We start from the raw sequence: 16543 nt of genomic DNA, 5'->3' as shown, positions 1-16543 counted from the left end.
TCCAAACAATGACATAAATATCTGGTAAATAGCGTATGTGCCAGACAAGCGGTACAACGTATACTCGAAATACGACATGAGCAACATCATTGACCATATAACGTGGTGGATAAATTACCAAAATGTAGAGATATGCCAGAAGTTTTTTTTTCGCCTTAAATTCGTTGCCGGAAGTAAGGGCACGATGGATGGCAGCAACGACGTAGCCGAACAGAATTTTCTGAGCACAAACTAATGATTTTTCCGATTTTTTCAAGCAAAATTTCCACAATTTTTACAGTATGTTCCTTTGACAATCTTGTCTTGTCTTGTCTCTTTATCTTGTGGAACAAGTTTTAGAATGTTTCAGCGTGTTAAGACGTGTTCCGAAAAATGTTCAACATCAACGCATTCTAAAACTGTCCAGGGTAATCAACAAAACAAAAAGTATGAAAGCACAAAACATGACCTATATTTCGGGCTTCCGGTCAAAAAGCATCTATATCAACAAATGGTATAAGTACCAGCTATAGTACTAAAGCCATCGGTAGCAGCACATAGTGAAGAAGGCTAATGCGGTCCCATTCTTCTTGCATAAATGTGTCAGATAAGTGACTCCGAAGAAATGGTCATGGAAAGTAGCCTTACATCGATTCAAATGCCTTCAATAATCTAACAATTAAAGTACCGAACCCTGAACAGTATAAGCCAACATATGAGTCCTGTAAGCAGTGGCATGTTACAAAATGAGGGTAACGAGCCTCCAAAAGTTTTTTTAGTTGTTAAACTGTAATCGTACTTTTTACGAGGGGTCACCGACTAGTTTTCAAAGTAGCAAATTAAAGCTATTTTTTGGGATTTATGGTTTAGTCGTAGCCTAAAATGGCGCACACTGTTCCCGAGTGAATCTTTCATATCCGAGTAATCCCAAAATAAATTCCTATAAATCGCAATAAAGCCCAATAAATTTCAATAAATCTTATAAATCTTGAAGAGTGCGACCCCTCGATACCTACAAATCAGTTTCCGATCGCTATCATCTGTATCATCTGACTGCAGTAATAAGCAACAACCTGACTAATACAGTCATATATAGCGAAAAACATGTTCAAAACAAATGAAGTAAAAGATTTGAAATCTAAATCTGGAAAATGCTTAGATCAAATGAAGTAATAGATGCGATAGTAAAACTGCTAATATGCTTGCTGCCTCCTTGGCTGCCTCCGAAAGGTTAAATACAGATATGTGTGAGATCGTAACGGAATCTCCAAATAGTTTACCTATTTCTACTAACTTGATTGTTTTTCACAACCTTGTAAGGTTCTGCGTGAATTGTGAGAAAGGGAGTTATATTAGGTAATGCAACTAGGCAAAAAAGAATTTCTGATCAGTATGAAGCTTGTACCCCTGATCCGAAGACGCTTGTGGACGTTAAACAAGCTTTATCGCCTGAGTAGGGGAGTTACTCCCAATTTTTCTTCCGGAAGAACATAAAAACATTTTTAACCTCATTCTAACGACATTTCAGTTCTAGTTGACTGTACAAATCAGTGGCACTTCTAAATGCACACAGTTGAAAATCAGTGGTTGATTAAAGACACTAAATGGACGAGAGCTTACTATGTACTGTAAACTGCTCGCCAATTTAAAACGTTCTGGAAAATGATCCATCGGCATTAAAGATCTGTCGAGAATTTCCTCGACTATATCACACCACATATTTTATTCAAACCGCATCAATATTTCACATACCTTCGACTACGAAATGCCATTAAAATGTCAAATTTATTACATTGTTAAATAACATAATAGATTCCTTCTACACCGAATGTGTGTAGCTGGTGTAAGGTTGGAGTGTTTTTTTTTTCGTGTCTTTTCTTTCGTGTGTGCTTTTCTTTATTTTTATTTTTTAAACACACTATGTGCTTAGTTGCTTTATGTTAAAAATATAAAAAAAAAACTAAAAAACCATCATAATCCAAAGCGCCTTCATCATCACATCTTCCATTCTTTTATTTTGTTTGGAGTTATTTATGATGGCATCATATGTGTGAAAAACAAACGAAATTTTTGTTTTAGATAAATGTAAAAAATTTTTAAATTAAAAAAATCCACAATAAGTAACACTCTATAAATTACTTAGAAAATTTGTTTCTTCTTCTTCTCGTTTTTTTAATAATAGAATTTGAATAAAACTGTTGCCTTGCGGTGATGATGCAAATGATGGACTTATATGCGGTGAGACATGCTTGCTTACGAAATTGAATGTCGCATAGTGTTAAATTGACTTTCCATTAATTTACTGTAATTAGCAACGACATATAAATGAGGTACTCGCGGGTACTCCTGTAAATTAGATGCATTTAAACAATTAGGTAGCGTCAGGTTTTTCACAGTCGTTGTATTGTTGGAATTCTTAGTATTTTAACATAGGCGGTGTTGGCACGTTTTAGTCGTTTTGCGGAAAAAGTGTGAAAAATTTGCTTTCTAATTTGGTTATAAAGTCTTGAACACAGGTCGAAAGATCCATAAGAGAATATATTCTATTAATAGAAGAGAAAAGAATCGAACTTGATGTTTGATGCAATGATTGCAAATTTTGTGAAAATTATTGTAAGATTCTTCGCTGTACGCCCAAAAGAGAATTCATCTTTTCTGATTTTGGAGTGGTTAATGATTGTGGCTTACCCTCGTAGATTGTATATTTGGATTAACAAATGATGAACTAGATTTTCATGTTGTGGTGAAAAAGCAAAAAGATGGTTTGTTAGACAAAATATGCAATCCACGAGTGCGAGGAACAGATATTTTGTAAATTTCGATGACAATAATTGTGGGATTTTCCAGTATTTTCAAGAATTTTCTTATCGATTTTCAAGGATTTTACTGATTTACTGATTCTGGATTCAAATGATTTTTTCCAATTTTCAAGGATTTCTTCTTTTTATTTGATTTTCTTGAGTCTTTTAAACAATTTTCTTATGAAATTGAGGATTTTCATTGTTAAAACTTCGAAGGATTTTCTTTTGACTGACAAAGGATTTTCTAAGAATATTTGCCCTAACAACTTACAAATCAGAAACTGTGTTCACATCTTTCTAATTTGACTCCTCTGCTAGATTATGCTGAAAATTTGATTCGAAGTCGTTTTACTGGGAATGTGCAAAAGAAACTCCAATTTTTTGTTAATTGTCGGTTGCAAATTTTCATGGCATCAAAATCAGTTCAGAAATGAAGAACGGTTTGTAGTGTTAGTGTATCAGTATCCGGCCATGTATGGGTAGTCTGGTCCTATTAGATTATTTTCAGTTCAGTGGATTTACTGTTTCCCTACTGTTCAGTATTGAGCTAGAATGTTATAGCATGATAATGCAAGGAAGCCAAAGCAGAATATTGTTTCGGTTTCGGGCCGGCGAAAGTCGATGCTAATATGGCTGAATAACTGAGCATTATCCTCACCCACTGTCTATAAAACCTTGATTCAGATATCGAACACTAACAATCTCTCCGATATGTAACGCTTCTATTGAGTCGATTTTTTTTGTGAAAGAAAACAACGAAAAAGCTAAACTCATAAAAATAAATGAGTTTAACTTATACATTTTACAGCAATAATTCTTTTCCAAAAATAAATATTTCCCCATGAACTTAATAAAAGTCGAAAATGTTTATTTCATGTGTCTGTCCACCAAACACTCCATAAAAATCCATTGTCTTAACATGTTTATCTATTGCTCACATGGAAAGTATTTTTCTTATTCTTTGTTTGAACAAATACAAGACTAGTAAGTTGCTTGTTTTTCCAGATTTTTTTTTTTCTTTTCTTCTTCGCTTCGTTCATTCTTTAATACTTTTATTTTATATATTTCGATGTTAAATCAGTTTGGGATGCCTTTAAACTTTTGTTTTGTTTCAACAGTTTTTTTTTCTTCGTTCAAATTTTATATCTCTCTTCTTCACTGTGCTCTATGCGCGCATTTTTTTTATTGTTTGAATTCCGGTATTTCAATTTGTTTGTTTTTGTTACTGTGTGGTAAGACTCAGTTTTAGTTCAATTTTTGATGATTTAATTTTCGTATATTTGATTTTGAACATTGTCGGTGCTATTTAAATGAGACTGAAACGAAGCTAAGAATATCGATGAAATTTTGTAAGAGTTAGACAAAAGCAATGGATTATGTCGTCGGCAGCACTTATCAATAAAAATTGAAATTAAATTTCTTCAAAGCTATTCCATCCACATGGAAACGAAATTAGAAATTTTCACATTCTATCCACGTTGTAGCTGTTGCTACAAAACGCTACACGATGAATCGTATGAACAGTCGTTTTTAATTGCACGTGGCTTCCCACTCTGGAAGTATATCCAATTTTATTTGAAAAAAATTAAAGGAAAACCTGAACGATTTCCACAATAATTCATCATCATCACCATCATCATCAAACATTATGTATACCACTTTGTCTTTATAACCCACTCGGAAAATTTTGAATATGAAAATAAAAGAAATTTTCTTCTTTTTTTCGGTTCATGAGGCTAACCATGACTCTTTTCAAAAAGACATAAAAAAGCATAACAAACACACATATTCGATATGTATATAGTGGAACAGCAATCCAACACACAATGTACGTTATAGTCTTTTAATAAAAGAAAAATCTGTTTTGTTTTTGAGCACATTGTATACGTCCTCACACTCTCGTCTGCATGGTTTTATAATACACTTTCGGAATCGGGAGAATGTTATAATAAAATGACATCTGGATTTTGTCAGAAAAACCATTTTAAATTAACATTCATTGTGTATAAATGGTGTATGTAGAGCCGAGATATTTTCTTTGTGTATTATTCTCAAAGTCGAAGACGATACACACATTCGATCGAGAATTTATTATAATATTCCCGTGCCGAAAATGTGAGAACTTAAACTGAGTGTGATTCACCCACCAGTCCAATTCTCTTTCTTTCTGAACATTTATTCAAATAAAATTGATTTTTAATTTTTGCCGATAAATTCGTGACTAATTTCACTAGCCACAATCTTTATCGCTTCGTGTTCGTTTTTGTATTGTTTTTGAATTTATGTTCAAAACGACCTAAGTTTGTTTATTGTTGCCCAAAAGAACCAACAGCGCACGGACAAAAAATAGCTGACAAGTGGTTTTGTTATGATTTGAAGTCACGATCTAAACGAATCATTAATCTCATACACAAATACTGTAGCCACATCCACCATATCTATTTTCTTTAAAAAAAATTAAATTTAGATTAACTTGTCAACGGTAATGTTTGTAGCAATTTCATCTATGGAAAGATGAGCAAGGTGAGTGAATGGAAATTCGGAAACTTGCCCCTTCAGAGATAATACATCTTTGCCAATGAAAACGGTGTACATGTAAGAAACCACAGGTAGTTCATATGGATCAGATTTACTTAGAGGCCTTTTGGTATTTATACGATAAAAGGTTTAGAGGGATTCTTTTGAAAAACAGCCTACCGAAATCGGGCGTGTTTTCTAGTGGAACTTTTTATAGGTACCTAGAAAGGACTTCGACCCTAGAAGCCAAAACCACTCTCGAAAAAATTCTTCGAAGCTTTTATGGCTGGTGAAAGGTGATCGAAAGTCGAAAATTTGCACTTTTCTTACCAAAATTTCTCCAGGTACACGAGCCGTACAGGGTCGTTAGGGGTGTCATTAGAAAGGTAATCACATGTACTATTGAGCCGAATAGAGATTCGTTGGTTTTAAAATTAATCCACACTGAAATATGTGCAGTTGAAGTTTTCAACCGAAAACTTGCACTTTTCTTACCAATATTTCTCCAGTTACACGAGCCGTACATGGTGGTGTTGGTGTGGGGTATCATTTGAAAGGTAATTTTATGTGCTTTTAAGCCAAATAGAGTCTTATGGGGTTTGGATGCATATGCGATGAAATGTGGGCACTTAAACATTTCAACTTCTCATATTTCATCGCATATGCATCTAAACCCCATAAGACCCTATTTGGCCCAAAAGCACATAAAATTACCTTTCAAATGATACCCCACAAGACCATGTACGGCTCGCGTACCCGGAGAAATTTTGGTAAGAAAAGTGCAAGTTTTCGGTATTTGATCACCTTTCACCAGTCACAAAAGCTTCGAAGAATTTTTTTGAAAGTGGTTTTGGGTTCTAGGGTAGAAGTCCTTTCTAGGCACATATAAAAAAGTCCACTGGAAAATGCGTCCGATTTCGGTAGGCTGTTTTTCAAAAGAATCCCTCTTAAGCAAACAAGCTTCTGTCGGCAACACATTAAAAAGAATGTAATCACTTACAGCGACTTCTGATAATTTTCCAATATAACATCTCGTAGGGATGGTTTTACAAAAAAAAGCGACTGTCTGTACGTATGTACTTAATGGGTGGTCTAATAGCTTAAACCGGAAATATTTACAGTTGAACTTTGAACTCCCCAAACACATCGCACAATAATGGCTGTACATTTAATTCGATCGACTTATTAAACGGTCCACACACATTTGAACATTCAAACCGAAACAAAAACGTCTAAGCCTCGAAATAATAAATAATCAGAAATGGAAACATTCATCACAGAAATATGCTCAAAACAAAGGTCTAATTCTCTGCGGCACATCCGAAATTACTGTGTTAACATAACAGAAAAATTAATTAATTCATGATACCAATATACAATACGAAACACTAAAACCAACATTCAAAACGACAAAACCGTCCAAACATACAAACGAATGAAGACGACGACGAAACAACAAAAAAAAATTTCTCATTTAAAATAATATAATAAAAATTATGGCACATCTGCATGCCATTAGTTAGGCCTAAGAACAATCAGTTTTGTCATTTGTCATAAAAAAAAAATTATTTTCATTTATCCATACGCTGAATGAGGAGAGTTTTATACCTTATTCTGTGTGTGTTGTTTTTGTCTATAAGTAGAACGCCTATATGACGATGATATGGTATAGAAGCATTATTGTAACCATGAGGAGGATGCGAACGAGGAGCAAATGATTTTTTTTTTGTTTAACAAAACCCACATGTTTAATTCTAGGAAATTGAATGTATGTGATTTTGTTTTAAATATTTTTGTATTTAAGTGGTAACATCTTTTTGTGATTTATACATTATGTGGAAGAAGGGGGTTATTGTCGTTCGTCGATGCATATGTAGTACGTAGTATTAGTATATGCATTTGGAGGATCTTCTCTCATTATTTCATTTGCATATATCCAGTTTTTACTGGGGATTTCACTGTGTCAACGTTGTGCTGCTGCTGTTGTGGCAACGCATTTAATTGAACGAATAGTTATTGTGTAACGTTGCGTGCACACGGGATAAATTAATGGAATGTTTACCTGCAATTCAATCCAACTCAGCAGTGGTTGTTTACTCAAACAATTGATTCGGTAACAAGTTGTGAAAATGATGATACTCGAAATTTTGGAATCCTATTTTTCCTCTGATACATGCTGAATCACAATCAGGAATCAGGAAACCCTCTAAAACCAGTAACCAAAATCGATTGAAGACTTTCTTCATAAAAGTTTGTTTTTACAAACGGTGAAGATGTTTCAGTTATTCTCATTCAGTGATTGGTTTGATTATTTTGATAGAAAGGCGGACATTCATTGGCGAAGGATTATCCAAGACAAAATTCTCTGAGGATTTTTAAATTGTTTTTCTAAGGATTTTCTTAACCGTAACTGAATTTTGAAGGATTTTCTTTAAACATTTTGTGGATTTTCTTCGATTTTAAGGATTTTCTGATCAAACGACCAGTGTCAATGTTAACCATAGATCACTTTTTCATGATTCCCTTCGTACCTTCGATATATCCTGACCAATCATTGAACTGAACATCGCATCATATCCTGTTCTTTCGAACATATAAATGTCATCTTTCAGTGCCAAACTGGCTACCAAAAAGGCCCTTCGAGAAAAGCGGGTAAACGCCCGTAGAATTCGAAGCTTTTTTTCATATGAAAATGTAAAAGGCACTTCGGGTCCCGAATCGGGAATCACCCGAATTCACAGTATAGTCAGTCCGGCATACGTATTAGCATTTGACGACTGCCAAGTTAAATGAATGACTGGCGAAAAGCTCAACGAATCGTCCACCTGTGCTTCATTTCAATTAATTGTTTTATTGAATTTTCTAAATAAAACAAAAAAATGTATTTTTAGCTCCTCCGTTGGACAGCCTATTGTTTGTTTTCTAGCATTTTCCGAAGCTGAAAAACGAAATTAATTTGTCACCACAAAACAATTCCATTCACTAATTCCTACTGTCGGCTATATGAAATACGCGAACGCATTAAATTCCGAAACGAAGGAATTTGTTTAGTTTTTTTCAAAGTAAAATTTGTTGTCATTTCCGAAACGTTAATGTTGATAATTTTTCAACGCTGAACGACCAATAAATATTCGGGTACTTTTGATGTTGTTTTTTGTTGTTGTTGTTGAATTTAAAGTTAATTCGGGCATCGGACAAAAAGTCGTATGGTTTCATTGTAGTGTTGTATCTGAAAGCTATATTCTCGGTTTATCTCGTGATTTATGAAATTTTTTACTGTTTCTCTTCGTTTTGAGTCTGTTTATTTTGCTGCAATTTATTTTCTCATTTCATCCTATTTTCATTGGACACAACTACGTAATAGTGTGTTGATACAGACAGGTATATATTAAGCCGATGGGTGGCAGTAAGATTTATAGATTTTGTTAAAGTCGAATTAAATGGCAAAGAAATGATAGGAACAGGTCAGGTTTCAAAGATTGAGATTGCAATCTGAAGTTACTTCAAACTTACATTGACCTGTGTCACTTGATCCGAAGCCTGAATAAAGTAATCAGGTTATAGGTTTAGGTAAGGTTCCGATAAAACTGAGTTCAGACCTTAACGGGCTGCAGAAGAAAATTTTCCGGCTTGATCTGATCTTTGGGTTCAAAATAGGTCCTTTTGCCATTAAAGCATCTTAAGCCTTAGTGACTTATTTTGGCCAAAACATTCTTTAAAATGACTTTTCACAGAGTACAGTCAAGCCTTGACGTCACCATTTTGGTCAGAAGAAGAAAAATGTGAATCATGTCGTTTGCTACATTTTTCTTCATTTGGCCAAAAATGTGCCATCATGGCGTCACGGTGAAAAATCGACTTTAAGAATGTCTTAGACAAAAATAAGTCTTACGATTCTTTAATAGGCAAACCATGCATGGCCTCAAGGATCAAATCCAGCCGGATAATTTTCTTTTGTATAAACCCTGAACCCAATTTCATCGGATTATTAAAATTGGCTGAAAACGGAAATGTGTTATCGACAGAAATCAGCGTCAAGTTCCGACTGGAAGAGGCCTTTTGTATGCTTAAATGTATGCTTAAACTTATGAAGTAAAAGATTTTAATGTCACACAAAATAACTACTAGATTTAGGAGTTAATAATTGTATGACGATACTATCGGTTGTAAAACGAGGTGTAAATCATTTTTTTTGACAAGGATTATTTGATGTCTAGTATGTTTCACTTAATAAGGATTATTTGGTTTATTTGGTGATTATATGGGCTTATTGGGAAAGTGATTACCCCCTCGTTGTGAAATAAGTAAATTTCTTTTCTTTAAAATTTCAATGGAAAAACAAAAAAAGTCTCACCGCCGTGCCATGTTCTCGAAATTTAGTGAGATGAAACCGAAAGTGACGTCTTTTACGTAATAATACACACAGTTGTGATATGATGTGATCACTTTTTGCAGCAATTTCTAGAACACGCGAATGACACTATTGAACAATCAACAATATACTTTCAATTCAACGATAACCGACCACCTACACAAATTCGCATCACTTATATATATACAGGCGAATGTATAACAGAGATCAACCTTATCCACAAAACGAATACCCGTTTTTTTTGTGTTGTGTTGTTGTGTGTTCGAGATCGCTAAGATTTTAAAATGCGTCACTAAATCAAATTAAAAGAAAAACAAATAAATTCATATGTTTTATGACTTATGTATAAACAATAAAATAAAATTTAAAGGCAAAAAAAAGGCTCCGAACACACAACAACAGAGAACATAATCCAAAAATATAAATTTTTTTAATAAATGAAATCAATTTTGAGTGTGTCAAAATTTTTATAAAAATGACGTCCACTCATGTGCGGCGCGACGCTGAAACACTGAAAAACCATTTTCGAATCAAATTTTTTTTGTTTTCATTTTTCACAGCCGCTTTCCACCGTATAATAGACTTCGGTGGAAATACCAGAATTGTGTTTGTGTCCGATTTTTTTTTTGCTTCTTCTACACATCATGGAATTGATATTTTTATGATTTATCTAGAGCGAAACTCTCGTTTTATTGAGGATTCGTTTTTTTTTTGTCTTGTCTTTTTTTCTCCGTTTCTTGATGTTTTATTATTTCTGTTATCATCATTTGACATTTATGCATGTTAAATATATTTAAAAAAAAAAGAATCTCTAATTTTCGTCCGATTCGTTGTAATAAATTTAGACATTTAGTGAGTATGCTAATTAATGTAAAAACGCGTGTCGTATATCTCTCACTCTCTTGTGTGTTATGCGTGTTATAATACACTGAACTTATTTTTTTCTTCTAACTTTCGCAAGTAAAGACACTGAATGGTTAAGTAACAATAGGTCACTTAATTCAGGTCGACACAAATTTCAGAGAAAGATGAAGAAGAAAAACAAATTATGCGAAGGAAATAGCGATGAACCTCGCGATGAACACGACGTATAATATCATTAAAACTAATAAAAACTCCAGAGATTTTTTGAATTTATAATTTAATAACGCAAGTGTGTAAAATGATCAAAAAACCATTCTGCGATGTCCACCGCAACCATCGTAAATTTTAATTGAGTTACTCATCACCTGAATGTTTACATAAATTTTAGTTATGATTTCAGTGTGTTCATCTGATTCATTTGATTGTTGTAAAAAATAGAAGATTTGCAGTCTGTTGAAGCACTGACGACAACAACAAAAATTTAAACGAATGGCAAAGTAGTTCATATTAACATTGATAGAGAGTCGGAAAGCTTCACATCGGTTTCAGTCGATCAATGTAATATTGTAATATTTGACAGGTTACTGTCCTTGCTTCGTTAGATAAAATAATTGTTGCCAAAAAATTACCTAGTGGGCGGACGAAGGTAATTGCTGAGAGGAAAGAATCGAGAAAGTGATTATTATGTGAGTTGTGCGACATTTTATCGAAATTATTTATTATCAAGGCTATCATCAAATGGTGTAATGCTATTGCTATTAATGACTTAAAAATCGTTGCACTACATTGGTTTGCTACTCACCTCTAACGTATCATTACGCTAAGTCATTACGAATTCCAAACTTTGTTCAACAATTTTCTTTTACCGAAAATCATAACAATCCCCAAGAAAAAAAGAAAAGAAAATGGAAACACAAATCGACTCAACAAAGTTTTCCTTTTTCAACACCTCCGACGAACACCTTTCATTTTTTCATTTTCCATCATCATTTCTCACATCACACCTAATGATTGTAAACAATTGAAAAACATTACATCGCAATTTAGAAACTCCATAGCACCAACGAAAAGCAGAATTTTTTTTTTGATTTTCTTTTATTAGCCCCAACCGTCGTTCAGGAAATGTGGATGGAAATGCTTTAGTATCACTATGGTTGTTTGTATGATCTGAGCTGGGAACTAGAAAAATTGATCGTTCGAAATGAAACTAGTGGTTGGGCTGTACGATAGTAATCTTATAAAAAGGCCAACATTAAGTCATTGCATCGTTAGATTCACTCTGCCGATTTTTTCTGATTTCTCGACAGTCCACTTTGAATCACAAAGTAATTGATCGAATGACATTGGATAATCGGCTTTTCCAACCATACATTTCCGAGTCGAAGGAAAAAAACTGTCGAAAAGTTTTTTCTTTTCTTGAACCGGGAAAATCAGTTTTTCTTTCGTTTTGTTAATTTTTGTTTTCTCTTGAAAACTGTCGATTCAGAATTTTTTCGGGGGAAACACCTCGTCATTGTATATACCTATTCGAAGATGGATTTTTCGATAAACGAACATAAATATCTCGTATCGGTGACGATGTAGTATAATGCTTTCAATTGTTAAACGTACAAAGAACCAAAATCTAAATATAATCGTAGCACATACGGTGACAAGTGACAAGATCCATTATTATCTGATTTGTTCGGTGTAATGTGAGGATATGTTTCACATGAATGTGTTGATGAAAGAAAATGAAGAACAAAAAAAAAATGGAAAAATTTGAGTTCTGGAATTTTTCTTTAATTGGTGAGATGATGTGCCTAACTTAACACCACATGCAAATATCGATTACCACCCCAATACATATGGGAAAGAGCAAGATCAGACATCCAAACAAAGTTAATCTTTTATTAGGTTTTGTTACTGCTGGCACATACAGGGATACAGATAAAATTATATCAGGAGGACGTTGTGTTGCTGTGGGTTATCAAACAGCATACCATCATCCGGGCTCTTTTATTCGATATGAAAAGAAGTTCACAAAGGTAGGAAGAGGTATTGAATTAATAAAATTGTTGTATTGCTTGGTCAGTAATTCAACATTGACAAAGTGTTGTATTGCTTTGACTTGACCAAAGCAATACAACTTTTTGTCAATGAGGTATTGAAGAGGAAATCATCTCCAAATGAAAATTCGAAACGGGAGAACTATTTGTCTTTTATTAACTGGCCAAGTCATCTGTTATTGATAAAAATGTCAGCAATGAAGGATGATCTCTAGATATGGTTCTTTTTATAAAGTAAAACAAATGAAGTAGTAGATCATTAAAGATGGTTTAACGTCAAACGAAAGAAGTAACAGATTTAAGTGATGAAACGCTGTCATATCGTTCATTAAATGATATGGTGGGATACGCTAGCACCATTATTGGAAACCATAAAAGAAAAATGAATTTTTATTTTCCGAAATCAATTAGATATCTCGAGTGTCTCGGTCGAATGTAAATTGTACGTCAGCACCCTCAAATTTCCGAAAAGAAAACTTTTCGGCAAAAGAATCGAAATTATTATTTATTGGGAGGGTACGACGGTGATCTGAATAATAATTGTTAGTCGACGCATCGAATATATCTCATTTCAGATGTCATCCGACCACTACAATAATAATAATACAGATGTACAATCGTGGTATGGATTTCAAGCCAATAGCACCAACCATAGACAAAGATAAAAAAGAATCTCAAATTCCTTCTTTAATCGCTATATTCAGCTTCAATCATACACTTATGGTGTGCTACACAGTATACAATCCCATAATTCATGGGAGAGTATATAAAAATGTTGAAATTAGTTCAACTGTTTCGAAATTCGACTAGTCTCTCGTTAAACGGTAATCCGATACAATGCATCATTTAGAAGACTAACGAAAGAAGGAAGACAGAAAAAAGTTTTGGAAAAATAAATGGAATATGTTGTTTTAGGGGTCATTAAATATTAAAAAGGTACAACCATGTGGTGCATAATGGCTGAAACAACCGTTTGTCTAAAGACTTTTTTTTCTTAATTTTATTTCTTTTATGTAACACATATGACCCATATATGTCACTAAGTAAGTGCTTTACGAGTAAGTTGCATACGAAATGGGAAAAAGAAAGATTTTTTTCGGTTTCGGTGTCGTCGGGATTAAAATTTATAATCAATATGGTTGGGTTGGCTGGAGTGTTTCCCTTATTATATATACAGTGTGCTCTAATTTTCAAGTGAATTTTCGTTTTGAAAATACATTTCGTCGTGTATGTGTGTGGGTACGGGTGTATCAATACAGCACCTCGGACAAAACCATTTTAAAGGATATTTCTTCGGTGAATCTATTCGTTGGTGGTGGCTATATGTGTAGATCAGCCTCGATTTTTCATTTTGAATTGACTGAAGGCTCTGTTCTGCAGAACAAAAATTTTCGTTCGATTTCGAACTGATATCCCGTCTGTGTGTTAGGCTATAGAAACGTATTGTGTATACATAAATGTCTCATCTTCTCCGGATGTCGCATGTTCGTGTACACATGTTGCTGAATATTCTATCGTCGAACTATCTTAGATCATTTTTGTTTTCTCAATTTGAATAATATGTTAGGAGAGTAAGTTCGTTTCCAAACACCATATCCACCACTCACTGTTTTTATGCCATGATATTCACAAGAAATTTTGTGTCTTATTATTTTATGATTTTTATGCTGTTGCACAGTGTAGCTCATGTGTGTGTTTGCTTCTCTGTTTTTTTTTGTATAACGTAACTGTAGTCAGTACTATAATAATGTCGACTGAGACAAAGACACGATAAATAATAAAAAGGAATTTATGCAGTGTGCGCCACATGTGCGCGGTGAATCACAAAAGGAAACGTTTACGATTTTTAATTATTTTAAAAAGTCGTTGTTGTTGTTGTTGTTGGATTTGGTGTATGATGGTATCGGCGATTAAAGTCAACCGTTTCAAGTTGAATGAGTCAAGAGTACGAATTGCTCCAAAAGATTTCCGATTCTGTGAACCGAAACGTTTACTACTTCGTTGTGGCTTGAATTAGAACGGAAAAAATCTTTCATTTTCCGGCACAACTGTTCATCCAAATTATCATTAAAATTGTGATAATTGACCTAGCACTTGATTTACACAGCATTCTAAACTGTACAATTTCCCAACCCGGTTTTAAGAAAAAACAAGCCGTCAGAACAGTCGGAGCGTTTGCTGCGACTGGCCCCGTACGAACCCGTACATGTATTGCGCACGTGACCCTAGTTCGTCCGTAGCCCTACTCTTCCCGTAAACGTCGGTAAAGTAAAATTCTTATGAAATTTGTACGTCTTAAAAATTGCGCATAGCGCCATTACGAAGCCCCGTACGATGTTCCTTTCAAACGTAACACAAATTTCAAATTGACCTACAATTTCCTCAGTCCTATATTAACCTATATTTACCTATAAATAAACAATTTACTGATAAATATGCTAGTATATAGCTCAAAATAACTATCTATACCGTTATATAGCTCAATATACTATATATAGATATCCATATTTGGGATCCTTGAAACACCACACACACACAACCAATCACTTCCCACTGAATTTGGTCAAATTTTACTCGAGATATTAACAAAACATAGCTAACGCCGACCCGTACGAAACACCTATTCGTATCAAAAGCCTTTAATGTGAAACTCTTCATTTCTCTTACTTCATTTTCTTCTCTGCTGAAAAACTATTCTCCCTTTAAAATCACTTACATTATCCACTCTTTGCCTTGTTATCATATACAACTAAATTGCCGGAGGCAATATAGACAGCCCCGTACGAAGACAAATTTCATAAATTCCTATTTAAACAGCTATATACCGCTATATTTAACTATATTTCACTATAAATAAACATTTCACAGATAAATATATGCTATCATATAGCTCTATATGCCTGTATATAGCTCAATATAGCTGTATATAGGTATATATAGATGTCCGTATATGGAATCCCTGAAACCCCACACACATAACAAATTATTTCCATGTTAACAGAAACTCTCTAAGTACCATTTCTCCCAAGATATATCACTTTTATTAAAATCCAATATGGCCACCGGCAGCCATTTTGTTAGGAAACCGAAAATAGTACCGACGCTTTACATTCGTTAATACCTTTCAAACAAAAAAAAAAATCATGAAATTCGGTCAAAATTTACTCGAGATATTGACAAAATACTCCACGTTCACTGTACTTCCGATTAGCCAGATAAGAGCTCACTCCAAGAGACCTAGCTCACGCTCCGGAGAACATAATTTCATAAAAAAAAATTTCCCTGATTGGTACGGTCAATACCTATCTAATAAAGCTAAAACAGACGAAATATGTTCAAATGTGGCCGACCTACAAGCAAAAACTGCTTGCCGCCCTGTGCCTGTTCCACACCAAGGGGTCTAACTCACGAGTCGGTCATCCGATTTCCATAAACTTTTTTTTTGTCGATCGGTATTGTAAATACCTTTTATTTGACGTATCACTTACAAGTTTAACGTTTAAATGTCCGGAGATATCTTCGAAAAACCGTAAAGCACTTATTGGGCCACAGCTCGGGAGGGGTCGATCCAAAATCACTCATCTTCGAACTTAGCCTGTCTTTTGACATTACCAAACGGGAAAAAAAGAATTTTCAAAATCGGATGCGTTTTACTCAAGTTATCGTGCAGACAGACGGACAGACGGACAGACGGACAGACGGACATTTTTTTTTTTCGCGGATTTGGCATCTCTAGACAACCACAATAGGTTTCCCCTTACTCAGGGAGTCCAATTCGACGTGTTACAAACGTATGCGTAAACCTATAAGACCCCAGTACTTCGTACGGGTCTAAAAATCGATTTAGAGATAATTGGACGTTGTTTTCGTGTTTTGGTAGATAATTTCTACTCAAAAGTCGCTTCACATTCCACTTAAAATTAATTTATTTCTTATCGTTTTAAGTTGATAATCAGTTGGAT

At 34.2% G+C, this 16543-nt stretch overlaps 1 protein-coding gene across 2 annotated transcripts in view; it reads right to left on the bottom strand.

Moving 5' to 3' along the window:
* The window catches only part of LOC119085077 (transcription factor SOX-5-like), a 122470-nt gene that overhangs the window by 48495 nt on the left and 57432 nt on the right, over positions 1-16543 (bottom strand). The gene's annotated exons all lie outside the window — the stretch shown is intronic.

This window comes from Bradysia coprophila, unplaced genomic scaffold (assembly GCF_014529535.1).
Source record: "Bradysia coprophila strain Holo2 unplaced genomic scaffold, BU_Bcop_v1 contig_94, whole genome shotgun sequence".
Classification (NCBI taxonomy): Eukaryota; Metazoa; Arthropoda; class Insecta; order Diptera; family Sciaridae; genus Bradysia; species Bradysia coprophila.
The sequence above is the reverse complement of the archived record's forward strand: the minus strand, read 5'-3'. Positions and strand labels throughout refer to the sequence as shown.